The following is a 14,500-nucleotide window of genomic DNA, read 5'->3' as shown; positions in this document are numbered from 1 at the left end:
GCATTCTTTGGCATTGCCTTTCTTTGAGATTGGTTATGGTCTTTCTTAATTTTTGAGTATGCATCAATCAAATGGTTACGGTGCCAGGCACTGTGCTAAGGGCTTTAACCAACAGTTCTCTAAGGACTTCCTTGGCAGTCCAGTGGTTAAGACTCTGTACTCCCAATACAGGGGCACAGGATAGATCCCTGGTCAGGAGCTAAGATTCCACATCCTGAGTGGCATGGCCCCAAAGCAAACAAACACAAACAAACAAAAAACAAACTTCTGGAGTAGATATCAGGGTTTCCCTTATGGCTTAGTGGTAAAGAATCTGCTTGCCAATACAGAAGATGTGGGTTCCATCCCTGGGTCGGAAAGAACTCTTGAAGAAAGAATTGGCAACCCATTCTAGTATTCTTGCCTGGGAATTCCCATGGACAGAGGAGCCTGGCCAGCTATAGTCCATGGGGTCGCCAAGGGTCGGATGTGACTTATCAACTAAACAACAACAAGGTAGACATTAGGGTTAGGGTGTGGCCTCAACACAAGCGAAAAATGACCCTCTAAGACAGGTATGATTTTCATCCTCATTTTATGCTTGAGTAAACTGAGGCTCAGATAGGTTATCTAAGTTGTCACAGATTACAGAGTTGGGGTCCTCAAAAATATTTTGGTGATATTCATTGAATTAGTAAATATTTGATATCTACTTGGCTATAGTATATGCTGGGTGCTAGTAATAGAACAGTCACAAGATAGATAGGCCTCATGGAAGATGAAAGGAAATGTGGACTTAAGCTGATTATTTCAGGAGATTGATGCTGAGAAAGAGGAAATACAGGGGCTGTGGGAGTGATAGAAGGAAGGCCTAAGGTAGTCTGGGGCTAGGGAAGGTCTCCCTTCTGAGGGCGGCATCTAAGCTGAAACCTGCTGGAGGCCTGGAGTGAACCAGGAATGGGGGAGGACAAGGAAAGTATTCCAGACAAGAGGGAGCAGCATGTCTGGGGCCTGGGAATGAGGAAGAGAGACCCATTCAAGAAACCGGAAACTCAGAAAGGCAAGTAGCAGAGGTAAGAAATGGAACTGGAAACTCGGCAGGGGCCAGATGGAGAGGGATTTGCAAGCCTTGTTAAAGAGTCTTTTTTAAAAAAATTTTAACTGGAGGATGATCGCTTACAATATTGTGTTAGTTTCTGCTGTACAACTAAGTGAATCAGCTATATGTATACATACATCCCCTCCCTCTGGGGCCTCCCTCCCACCTCCCATCCCACCCCTCTAGGTCATCACAGAGTGCCAGGCTGCCCTGTGCTCTACAGCAGCTTCCTACTAGCTATCTATTTTACATACAATAGTGTATATATATCAATGCTACTCTCCCAATTCATCCCAAAGGATTCTTAAGGATTATTTTAAGGGTAATGGGAAGTGATCGAAGAGTTTAAAACAGGAGAATGACAGCATCAAATTCTTTAAAAATTTTTAAATGAAAAAATTAATTGTGGAAGTAATATATGCACGTTATGGACAAAGGAAGAGCACAGAAGAGTACATACAACCATCTCCTGACTCACCTTGTCTTGGCCCTATTCCTCTCCCTAGAGAAAACCACTTTCAACTTTGTAAACTGTTTTTCTGGTGGTTACCTTCTTATCTCTAAATGTGAGCTGTCATCATTTGGGTTCTCTGGGAAACAAACTGAGATGGAGATTTGTGTGCAGGTGGCTCACAGAGGGAAGCACAGGAACAGCTCTGGTCAGGGAAGGAAGTGGGGTTGGCCAAGGGAGAAGGGGAACTACAATGAGAGTTCAGCCAAACCAAGGGGAGATACCAGGCTAAGATTGTGTTGTAATAGGGAAGAGCCTCAATTCTATAATGAGTTAATCACTAAAGGAATGTTACCTATAAGTTAAATTATACATAATGGCTCATCGCTGGGAACCCTGGCTCCCAGGTAATGAGAGTTAACATGAAATACCTTTGTTCAGCTCATAGGAAACATCCTGACCAGGTTCACCTGTGAATGACTGCAGGAAGGAAGAAATTAACACAATCTCTCCTGACTCTGGCTGGAACCAGGACTTTACACCCTCCCCTTTGGGAAGATGGTTCTTTGGGATGCTAACCCTCCATCTTCTCAGTCTTATGGCTTTTCCAATGAAATAGCTATTCCTTGCCTCCATAACTCCTCTCTCGATTTATTGGTCTGTCATGAGGTGGCTTTCTGGTATCTCTGTGGTGGCTCAGATGGTAAAGAATCTGCCTGCAATGCGGGAGAACCAGGTTCAATCCCTGAGTCGGGAAGTTCCCTTGGAGAAAGAAATGGCAACCCACTCCAGTAGTCTTGCCTGGAGAATTTCATGGACAGAGGAACCTGGCAGCTACAGTCCATGGAGTCGCAAAGAGTTGGACACAACTAAGCAACTAACACACACACACATGAGGTGGCACTAGTGGTAAAGAACCCGCTTGCCAATGTAGGAGACCTAAGAGATGTGGGTTCAATCCCTGGGTCAGGAAGATCCCTTGGAGGAAGGCATGGCAACCCAATCCATATTCTTGCCTGGAGAAGCCCACGGACAGAGAAACCTACAGTCCATAGGGTTGCAGAGAGTTGGAAGTGACTTAGCATGCATGCAATGAGAGGTACAAGCTTGGACTTGTTAACAGGGTGACCCATTAGAGCAGTCCTGAATTGAGGCCATAGGCATATCATCTAGTTTTCAGTATGAATTATTTCCAGAGAGGTGTGAACTCGGGTGTTGCAGCTGCTTCCGCTGAGAACAAGGCCTGTGAGAGGGCTCTGCTGTGAGCTCTCAGAGGACACAATCCCAGCAGATGGGTGAGTAAGTGGTCCTCAAGCGGGAATGTGGGCAGCATCACGCGGCATCCATGCAGGTCACCCCTCGGCCTGCTTATCCACTTGCTGTATAATAACTTCACGCCATTCTTTAATCAATGTTTTCAGGATTCTGGTTGATCTCTTTTTCTGGAGAAGCTTGTGAAAGAAGAGTTAGGTCCCCACTACAGCTGTTCTAGGGGCCCCATCTGATCATCATAATCTCCCTTCTTTGTTACTCATTCTAGACTGCTCCTGGCCTTAGATGTTAATAGCACTTCTGCTAATCTAAGGGAAGACATAGTGGGGAGCCTGAGCCCCTTGTTGGCATGGCCTTCTCAGGCTGTGAGCCCTCGGTTTCTACATGTATTCTCCGTGCTCCCTGCAGCCCTGACTCCTCCTGATGGTAAGGAGAAATTTATCCTGCTGGGAGAGTGAATTATTTTTTTGCCTACTGCCAACTGCTACATCCCTTGGGCCATTGGAAAGTCATATGTAGGACAATTTTTTTGTTTTGCTGACCTGTTCTCTGCACGGCAAGATGCCAGCATTTGGTTGGCTAAAGGCCTCTAGCATCCCACACAAACAACCACACACATTTCCAAAATACCCTCTAGAGAACAGTACCATCTTAATTGAGAGTCACCATTTAAGAGCTTTCTTCCATCTGTGTTTATAGAACCCAGTCTCCAGTTCCCTCTCAAACTGAACAGAAGGAGGCAACAGTTGACTAGGAAATCAGCAATGTGGTCACATGAATGCTCCAAAATCACTGCAGATGGTGACTGCAGCCATGAAATTAAAAGACACTTACTCCTTGGAAGAAAAGTTATGACCACCTTAGACAGCATATTAAAAAGCAGAGGCATTACTTTGCCAACAAAGGTCTGTCTAGTCAAGGCTAATGTTTTTCCAGTAGTAATGTATGGGTTTGAGAGTTGGACTATAAAGAAAGCTGAGTGCTGAAGAATTGATACTTTTGAACTGTGGTGTTGGAGAAGACTCTTGACAGTCCCTTGGACTGCAAGGAGATCCAACCAGTCCATCCTAAAGGAGATCAGTCCTGAATATTCATTGGAAGGACTGATGCTGAAGCTGAAACTCCAATACTTTGGCCACCTCATGAGAAGAGCTGACTCATTTGAAATGATGCTGGGAAAGATTGAAGGTGGGAGGAGAAGGGGACGACAGAGGATGAGATGGTTGGATGGCATCACCAACTCAATGGTCATGAGTTTGGGTAAACTCTGGGAGTTGGTGATGGACAGGGAGGCCTGGTGTGCTGCAGTCCATGCAGTCGCAAAGAGTCGGGCACGACTGAGCGACTGAACTGAACTGGATGCTCGGAATGAAATGTCTCTACTTTTCTGAACTTTGCCCTCACTCAGTCTGCACTACAGCCACTAGACTGGCCTAGGACTCCACTCTGTTTCCTGGGAGTCTCTTAGGTCTGTTCTTCCCTCTGGCTTCCCAAATGGTCTCCATCTCTGTTCTAGCAAATTTGCAGTCCCTAAGCAGTGTTCTCATTTTTTATTTTTGAGGATTAATTTAAAAATTTATGGTAAACATACATAACATAAAATTTACCATCTTAACTTTTTTGGGGGTTGGGGATGAGGCATGCGTGATCTTAGTTCCCTGACCAGAGATTGAATCCATACCCCTTTCAGTGGAAGCACTGAAATGCAGTCGTAACCTACTGGACTACCAGGGAAGTCCCCATCTTAGCTACTTTTAAGTGAACAGTTCAGTAGTGTTAAGTACATTTGTATTGTACAACCAGTCCCCAAAGTCTTTTCATCTTGCAAAACAGAAACTCTATATTCATTAAACAACAACTCCCCATTTCCTTCTCTCGTCAGCCCATGACAACCACCATTCTGTTGTCTGTCTCTATGAATTTGACTTTCTCATTTAGGTGAAATCACATAGTATTTGATTCTTTGGAACTAGCTTAATTCATTAGCATAATGTCCTCAAGATTTGGACTGAATAATTATTCTATGTATGTACCATGTTTTGTGTATCTATTCATCTGCTGATGGTCTCTTGGCTTGCTTTCACCCTTTTGGCTACTACGAATGATGCTGCTGTTAACATGGGTATTCAAATCTCTCTTCAAGACACTGCTTTCAATTCTTTTGTGTCTGTACCTAGACGTGGAATCGATGGATCATATGGTAATTATGTATTTAATATTTTTGAAGACCTCATATATTATTTTCCCCAGCAGTTGCACCATTTTACATTCTCTCCAACAGTGCATAAGGTTCCAATTTCTCCACATCTTTATCAGCACTTGCTTTCTCTTCTTTTGATAATAGTCAACCTAATGTCTATTGTAGTGGGAATTCCTAATAATGTACTTTCCCAGCCTTGAGAAATTCCATAGAAGTAGAATCTGGAAAAACAGCATCCATTAAGAAACTATGCTAATGATTATCTTTCATGTTTTTCTTAGAATAATAGCCTTGTTACAAACCTCAAGGCCAGATCCAGAAGGGAGTATGACTGGGATCATGAAAGTATGGACTTTGGAACACCAGGTCAGCGCCAGGCATGAACGCTGCCTACGCACTTGCTGATTGCTCCTGAGACTAGCCCGGAAGGGAACAGCCTAGGGTAAAAACCAAGGAGATCTGGACTATGTCAGTGTAATCCATGACATTAAGGAGTACATGATTAAAACAGCGTATGTCTTGAGAAAGATAAGATTAAAGAAATTCTTGTAGTCTGCATTTAGGAATAAAAGCTGGACTCAGAGTGGGCTCTGCACCTCTGTCCAAGAGAGGCTGCAGGTCCCCTGAATCATTGCACCAGATTTCATGTTCTGTCTTCATTCTCGTCGCTAGTTCCCAGACCATTAAGGCAATAGGGTATGAAGTGGTATCTCATTGTAGTTTTGATTTACCTTTCCTTGATAATTAGTGATGTTGAGTATTTTTTCACGGGCTTGTTGGCCATTTTATATCTTCTTGGGAAAAATGTCCATTCAAGTCCTTTGCTCATTTTTAAAAAGCTATTTTATTATAAATTTTATTTATTTATTTTTGGCTGTGCTGGGTCTGTTGCTGTGCAGGCTTTCTCTAGCTGTGGCAAGTGGGGGCTACTCTGTAGTTTTGGTGTTCCGGCTTCTCATTGCTGTGGGTTCTCTTGCTGCAGAGCACCGGCTCTAGGGCATGCAGGCTTCGGTAGCTATGACACATGGGCTCAGCAGTTGTGGGTCCCGGGCTCTAGAGCACAAGTGCAATAGTTGTGGTGCACGGGCTTAGTTGCTCTGTGACATGTGGGATCTTCCCGGACTAGGGATTGAAATTGTGTTCCCTGCATTGCCAGGCAATTCTTAACCAATGGACCACCAGGGAAGTCTGTTTGCTCATTCTTTAATTGGGCTTTTTAAAAAAGCTATAGTTGTTTATATATTCTAGATGTTAATCCCTTATCAGACATAGGATTTACAAATATTTTCTCCCATTCCATATGCTGCCTTTTTGTGCTATTGTGAAACTGGATGCACAGCTTTAAATTTTGATATAGTCCAATTTATCTGTTTCACTTTTATTGTCTATGCTTTTGAAGTCATGCAGTGGCCCCCTTTCATGGCCGTCTAGAGAACCCTTCAGGCTGGGGAACAGGAGGAGGAGGATTGAATTAATCTTTTGAGTCTCACTCAGTTATTGCAATGGTGGTATTTCTGCCTCCATGCTTGATCCCACTAATCCATTCTCTGTAAGACAGTGAGAGTGAAGTTAAAACATACTAAAAAGTGTGATTTTGTCACACTGCTTCCTGAAGTTTGAAACACCCATCATTCTCAGGATAATTATAAAGCCCTGGGATGGTGGTGAGAGTGGGAAAGGAATTTTGTCCCTGATTCTCTTTCCAGCTTTATCTAGCCCTCTATTTCTTTCTCCTTTTTCATGCTTTTGCTGTACTAAATTATTAATAGATGCCTAACCACTTCATGCTTTTTATTTTTCTTACTTCCAAGCCACTATGTACTCTTGGGTTTTCTGCCTAGGAAATTCACCCTCATCTAGGTCAGCTCATACTCAGGCTTCAGATTTCAACAAGATGCATCAGCCTCTGGGAAGTGTGCCCTGAACCCCAAACAAAAAATTAGGTTAGGCAATACTCCTCAACACAGCACTCATTATAATTGCCATTTACTTTTCTTCTCTCTTCTAGACCACTGTAAAATACTGTGTCCTGTAAAATAGTGTTTCCCTGTCCAACACTTTGTTGAAGGAATAGGTAGGCAGCTGGTGTAACAAAGGTCTTAGTGTTACTGAATCAAACTTGTGTCTGCTCGCCCATGCTGAGTGAAGCCAGCCTATTGACACTGAGTTGTAGTGAAGTACAGTACACTGTTTATTGTACAGGGTCAAGCAAGAAGTCAGGCAGCTAATGCTTAAAAGACCTGAACTCCCTGATGGCTTTCAGGGAAAGGTTTTAAAAGACAAGGTGAGGGAGGGAGATTGTCGGGTATGTGATCAGGTTGTAGACATTCTTCTGTTTTGCTGGTGGTGAGGTTACTAGGAGTCAACATCATCAACCTTCTGGTTTCAACCAGTCTGGGGTCTATGTGCTGTGGTTAACATACAGTTAACTCTTTCCACCTGGTGGGGGTTTCAGTATCTGCAAAACAGCTCAAAGGATACGGTACAGAATATTATCTATAGCCCTTGAAGAGGAGCTGAAGGTCCTTGACTTTGTTTAATGGCTAAACTATCATTGTTTTGCTTGACTGTTTTCCCTTATTTCTGAATACTCTGACTTCTCTGACTGAACCCCAGTCCTCTGCATTAGAATTACCAAGTCTTAGCACTGGACCACCAGTGAAGTCCCAAGCTCCATATTTTTAAAAAATGTCTTGATTGATTTATTTTGGCTGTGCTGGGTTGTCATTGCTTCATGCAGGCTTTCTCTAGTTGTGGTGAGTGGGGGCTACTCTCTAGTTGCGGTGCTCAGGCTTCTCAGTGTGGTGGCTTCTCTTATTGCAAAGTACAGGTTCTAGGGCCCATAGGCTCCGTAGTTGTGGTGCATGGGCTTTGTTGCCCTGCGTCAGTGTGAGATCTTCCCAGACAAGGGACTGAACTGGTTTCCCTTGGATTGAAAGGCAGATTCTTAACCACTGGACCACCAGAGAAGCCCAAGCTCCATGTTTTTAATAGTCTGACCTTTCCCCACTTTTTTGACATGTTACCTGTATTATATTCCAAAGTTTAATATGTGTAAAGGTCTAACTAATGGCCTATGATTGTTTCACCGGTTAATTTTTCCATCCCCACATGAATACCACATCATCTTTATTGTTTTCTCTCTTTTTAAAAATTGAGGTAGAGTTGACTAACAATATTGCATAAACTTTAGGTGTGCAACATAGTGATTCACACTTTTTAAAGGTTATACTCCATTCACAGTTATTATAAAATACTGGCTGCATGCCCTACGTCCTGCAGTATATCCTTGTGGCTTATGTACTTTACACGTAGTAGTTTGTACTTCTTTATCCCCTATCCATTTCATGCCTCTCTACCCTTCCCCTTCCTCCCTAGTAGCCACTAGTTTGTTTTCTGTATCTGTGAGCCTGTTCCTTGTTTGTTATATTCACTAGTTTGTTTTAGTTTTTAGATTCCACATATAAGTGATAACATACATTATTCGTCTTTCTCTGACTTTTTTCACTGAGGATAATACCCTCCATGTCCATCCATGTTGTTGCAAATGGCAAAATTTCATCCTTTTTTATGTCTGAGTAGTATTCCATTCGGAGAAGGCAATGGCACCCCACTCCAGTACTCTTGCCTGGAAAATCCCATGGACGAGGAGCCTGGTAGGCTGCAGTCCATGGGGTCGCTCAGAGTCGGACACGACTGAGCGACTTCCCTTTCACTTTTCACTTTCATGCATTGGAGAAGGAAATGGCAACCCACTCCAGTGTTCTTGCCTGGAGAATCCCAGGGACGGGGGAGCCTGGTGGGCTGCTGTCTATGGGGTCGCACAGAGTCGGACACGACTGCAGTGACTTAGCATAGTATTCCATTGAGTACATATGTTACGTCTCTTTTATCCATTCATCCATTGATGGACGCTTAGGTTGCTTCCTTATCTTGGCTATTGTAAATAATGCTGCTATGAACACTGGGTGTATGTATCTTTTCAAATTAATGTTTTAATTTTCTTTAATATATACCCAGGAGTAGAATTTCTGGATTATATTGTAGTTTTATTTTTAGTTTTTTGAGGAACCTCCATACGTTTCCCCACAGTGGCTGCACCAATATATATTCCCACCAACGGTGTAAAAGAGTTCTTTTTTCTCCACATCCCCTCCAACATTTGTCACCTGTGGTCTTTCTGATGATAGCCATCCTAACGGATGTGAGGTGATATCTCATTGTGGTTTTGACATTTCTCCAACCACATTATCTTACTTTTTATAACTTTATTATAAACCCTGGCATGTGATAGAGTAAGCTCTAAGCTCTGTTCTTTTCATAAGTGTCTTGTTTGGGGCCTTTTACTTTTTCATATAAATTTGGAGTCATTAATAGTTTCATGAAAAATCCGTCCAGAATTTTGTTAGAAAATGAAATAGATTTGTAGATCAATTTGGGGAGAATTGGTATTTTTATAATATTAAGTCTTTGAATACATGAACATGGTATAGCTTTCCATTTATTTATTTTGAAATGTCTCTTGGTGGTGGTGGTTTAGTTGCTAAGGCATGTCCAACTCTTACAACCCCATAGACTGTAGCCCACCAGTCTCACTTGTCCATGGGATTTCCCAGGCAAGAATACTGAAGTGGATGAGTGAATACATTTCCTTCTCTAGGGATTCTTCCCAACCTAGGGATCAAACCCATGTCTCCTGTGTTCCAGGCATATTCTTTACTGCTGAGCCACCAGGGAAGCCCCAAAATGCCTCTTAAGAATGTTTTATAATTTCCTCTATCTAGGTTATATTTTTTGGGGAGTTAGCTTTTTGTTGAATATACTCTGAGACTATGGTAAGTGGTATCTTTTTTAAAATTGAAGTGTAGTTGATTTAAAATAATAGTTTCAGGTGTACAATATAGTATTCAATTCAATATTTTTAGAGATTATAAAGTCTTTTTTAAGCTGTTTTTTGTTAATTGTTGGGGTATAGAAGTGTTTCCTAATAGTATGTATATTAATCTTATATCTATTTCATTGCTAAATTCTGTTATTCCTAATCATTCGTTTATATTTTGTTTTGGTATTATGGAAAATTGTGTCATCTTCAAACAATTACAGCTTAGTTCTTTTTTTTTTTTGCTCTGTAAGCTTCTAATTTGTTTTCCTTGTTGTACTGTGCTGGGTAGGGTCTCTGATACAACATGAAATAAAAATAGGGACACTGGGCATTCTTCTCAGGTCTTAATTTGGAAATGAATCTGCTGTTAGGATAATATTTGCTGAAGGATTTTAGTAGTTACTGTTTATCAGGTTAAGGAATTCCTATCTTGTTCCAATTTACGAAGAGTTTTTATCCTGCACAGGCATGGGATTTTATTTACGCTTTTTCTGCTTCTATTGAGCTGCTCATGTGGTTTTTCTCTTAACCTGTTTATATGGTGAATTACATTCGTAGATTTTCTAACATTAAGCCATTGTTATATAACTCATGTTGGGCTGTACCCCACAGGCTGACAAACCTTGTAGTTGCCTGGCCTTGAGACCAAAGAAAGCCTGGAGACAGTGACAGAGACATCAGGGGTGTATTGGACAGGGGAGCTTATGAAAACAGACGTGGGGCCACATCCCACCATGTGCAGCAAGTGGTGAGAACACAGCAGTTTTTACTCCTGCAGGGGTGAGCGGAGTAGTGGGAGAAGGAGGCCACCATTTATAGGGAGACTGACACTAGGTGGGCTCAGTTACCAGGGACTAGTTAAGCCCTATAATTAAGAGGATTGGATAGTCATGACAGTGAAGCAGGGACTGGTCGAACAGATGTACAGAGAGCAAGAGAATAGCCATCTTGAATGGTCTGCCCATATGACTAGATAAATTCTATTTTGTAGTGGTTCCTTCCTTCCTCCTTCCCTCCCTTTTTCTCCCTCTTCTTCTTTTTTAAAACTTGGTTCCATTCAATTTGCTAATATTTTGTTTGGGATTTTTCCTCTATTTTCATTAGTGAATTAGGCTTGAAATTTATTTTTTATAGTGTCTTTGATTTTTGTATGGGGGTTATGCTGGCCTCAATGAATGACTTAAGTAGTATTTTATTTCTTCCAATACTCTGGAAGAAATTCAATTTTGGGGGTGGCATGATAAGTGATTGGCCACCCATTTACTGGTTTTTCAGCTTCTGAACTTTTGTTCCACTTCCTATCTGCTGTTATCTTCATATTCTCCTTGTTTTTTATGGGTAAATGCCATTTTAGCAGGGTTTCAGAAGTTAAAGGGGATAAGTACCACATGTGTGTTAACTTTGTCATGTTTAACCCCATTTATTTGTAAAATTGAACTAATTGAGAGTTGATGGTATAAAAAGTAGATTCAGATCTGAGCTTGCATATTTAACTTCAAATTATTCATTTTAATGGAAGGACTGAGAAGCCTATATAACATAAAACAGTACGTAATTCAAAACAATTTACCAATCCAGTAGTAATAAGTACCCTTAATGCCTAGGTTCAGTTCACTTCAGTTCAGTCACTCAGTTGTGTCCGACTCTTTGCAACCCCATGAATTGCAGCACGCCAGGCCTCCCTGTCCATACCAACTCCCAGAGTTTACCCAAACTCATGTCCATCGAGTTGATGATGTCATCCAGCTGTCTCATCCTCTGTCGTCTCCTTCTCCTCCTGCCCTCAATCCCTCCCAGCATCAAGGTCTTTTCCAATGAGTCAACTCTTTGCATGAGGTGGCCAAAGTATTGGAATTTCAGCTTCAGCATCAGTCCTTCCAATGAACACCCAGGACTGATCACCTTTAGGATGGACTGATTGGATCTCCTTGCAGTCCAAGGGACTCTAAAGAGTCTTTTCCAACACCACAGTTCAAAAGCATCAATTCTTCAGTGCTCAGCTTTCTTCACAGTCCAACTCTCACATCCATACATGACTACTGGAAAAACCATAGCCTTGACTAGATGGACCTTTGTTGGCAAAGTAATGTCTCTGCTTTTGAATATGCTATCTAGGTTCGTCATAACTTTCCTTCCAAGGAGTAAATGTCTTTTAATTTCTTGGCTGCAATCACCATCTGCAGTGATTTTGGAGCCCCCAAAAATAAAATCTGTCACTCTTTCCACTGTTTCCCCATCTATTTCCCATGAAGTGATGGGACCAGATGCCATGATCTTCGTTTTCTGAATGTTGAGCTTTAAGCCAACTTTTTCACTCTCCTCTTTCACTTTCATCAAGAGGCTCTTTAGTTCCTCTTCACTTTCTGCCATAAGGGTGGTGTCATCTGCATACCTGAGGTGATTGATATTTCTCCCAGCAATCTTGATTCCAGCTTGTGCTTCCTCCAGCCCAGCGTTTCTCATGATGTACTCTGCATAGAAGTTAAATAAGCAGGGTGACAATATACAGCCTTGACGTACTCCTTTTCTTTTTGGAACCAGTCCATTGTTCCATGTCCAGGTCTTACTGTTGCTTCCTGACCTGCATATAGGTTTCTCAAGAGGCAGGTCAGGTGACCTGGTATTCCCATCTTTTTCAGAATTTTCCACAGTTTATTGTGATCCACATAGTCAAAGGCTTTGGCATAGTCAATAAAGCAGAAATAGATGTTTTTCTGGAACTCTCTTGCTTTTTTGATGATCCAGCGGATGTTGGCAATTTGATCTCTGGTTCCTCTGCCTTTCTAAAACCAGCTTGAACATCTGGAACTTCAAGGTTCACAGATTGCTGAAGCCTGGCTTGGAGAATTTTGAGCAGTACTTTACTAGTGTATAGGCCTAAAAAATGATTTCCCACTAGAAGTAATCAAGGATACTTGAAGATTTGTGGATGATTTCAGATTTGGGCAAGAAATAGACAAGATGAGGCTGGAACATCTTGTCATATGTGTCAAAAAGCCTGTCATGTAAGAAATTTCCCTAATGTTATCGTGGCCTCCTGATATGTGCATGCTCTGTCTCTCAGTTGTGTCTGACTCTGCAACTCCGTGGACTGTAGCTGGCCAGGCTCCTCTGTCCATGGGCTTCTCCAGGCAAGAATACTGGAGTGGGTTACCATTTCCTCCTCCAGGAGATCTTGTGGACCCAGGGATTGAACCTGCATCTCCTGTGTCTCCTGCATTGGCAGGCAGATTCTTTACCATAAGCGCCACCTAGGAAGTCCTAATATACTATATACAAACAATCCCAGAGATCACAGAGCAGAATGGCTTACAGATAAAATGAATACCCTTGATTCATTTGGTGTATTAAATCAATTAAAAACATTTCATGGAAAAGAATCTAAAAAAGAGTAGACATACATACATGTATAACTGATTCACTTTGCTGTACAGTAGAAACTAATACTTTTTTTTTTTTTTAGATTTGAGAGAACAATTTCTTGTTATAATGAATCAGAAACAAAAAATTCTACTGAAACTGAAAAGTTGACAGACTATGGTTGAACTTAAACCTTCAGGTGGAATAAGAAGAGGGTCAACAAGTCAATGAATGGAGAAGCCCAAGGTTAGTCTGGGGTAAACAAAAGGAAAATAGCACTTCAGCAAGATTATCTTCTGACCCCTCCCACCAGGTATCTGTCATCAATTTTCAGCCCTTTTCCTTCTGAGGCATCTGCCAAACAAAAAGGCTTTCTCCTCTTTTGTAGGATGTTCAGCCAACCCAAAAACATCCCTTAGAGCATGATGCAAAACCAAGAAGAAAAGTTTATAAATCTCATTCCAGGGTAGAAAGTGCGCATATCCAACCCAGCACAATGGTTGTGTGGTGCAAATGTACACGGTAATAACTTGAATCAAATCAGAGCTGCTACCATGTGTAACATGTTAGGTGGCCTGGTAGCTACATCAGTGTTCCCAATTTACTAAAGCATTAATGTGTCAGAAGGCATTTATGAGCTCCAGATTTTCCGAACACTTTAAAGATGCTATTAAAAATGATGTAAAACAGAATTCTATCTCAGAAACTTAGATATTAAGGTGGAACACTGGCGGGCTCTTTCTGGGTGCCCGCCCACTGCCTGGAGGAAAGGAACATTCTTATCTCCAAAGATCCAGAAAGTTTCCCCCAGTGTAGTATACAATGACCTTATACTCCTCAAAATATTATTCCCCCACAATGGCCCACTCTTTCCTTTAGTATTAAAAACTTTATTATTTAGCTGCCTCGAGTCTTAGTCGTGGCATGAGAGATCTTTCTCTGAGCCATGTGAATGCTCTAATTGTGGGGTGCAGAGATCTTTCACTGAGCCATGTGAACGCTCTAATTGTGGGGCGCAGGCGTAGTTGCTCTGTAGCATATGGGAGCTTAGATTTCCAATCAGAGATTGAACCCACGTCCCTTGCACTACAAGGTGGTTTCCTAACCACTGAACCAGTAGCGAAGTCCCCACAGTGGACCACTCTTCATCAAACTCAGCAAAAAATACTCAGGTCTATTTCTTTGAGTCTTCATTTCCTTATGAAATCTCCCATGTAGTGCAAAAGTTGCATTAAATCAATATGTAGGTTTTCCTCC

This window comes from Bos taurus, chromosome 15 (genome assembly GCF_002263795.3).
Source record: "Bos taurus isolate L1 Dominette 01449 registration number 42190680 breed Hereford chromosome 15, ARS-UCD2.0, whole genome shotgun sequence".
NCBI lineage: Eukaryota > Metazoa > Chordata > Mammalia > Artiodactyla > Bovidae > Bos > Bos taurus.
Note: the sequence above shows the minus strand (reverse complement) of the source record.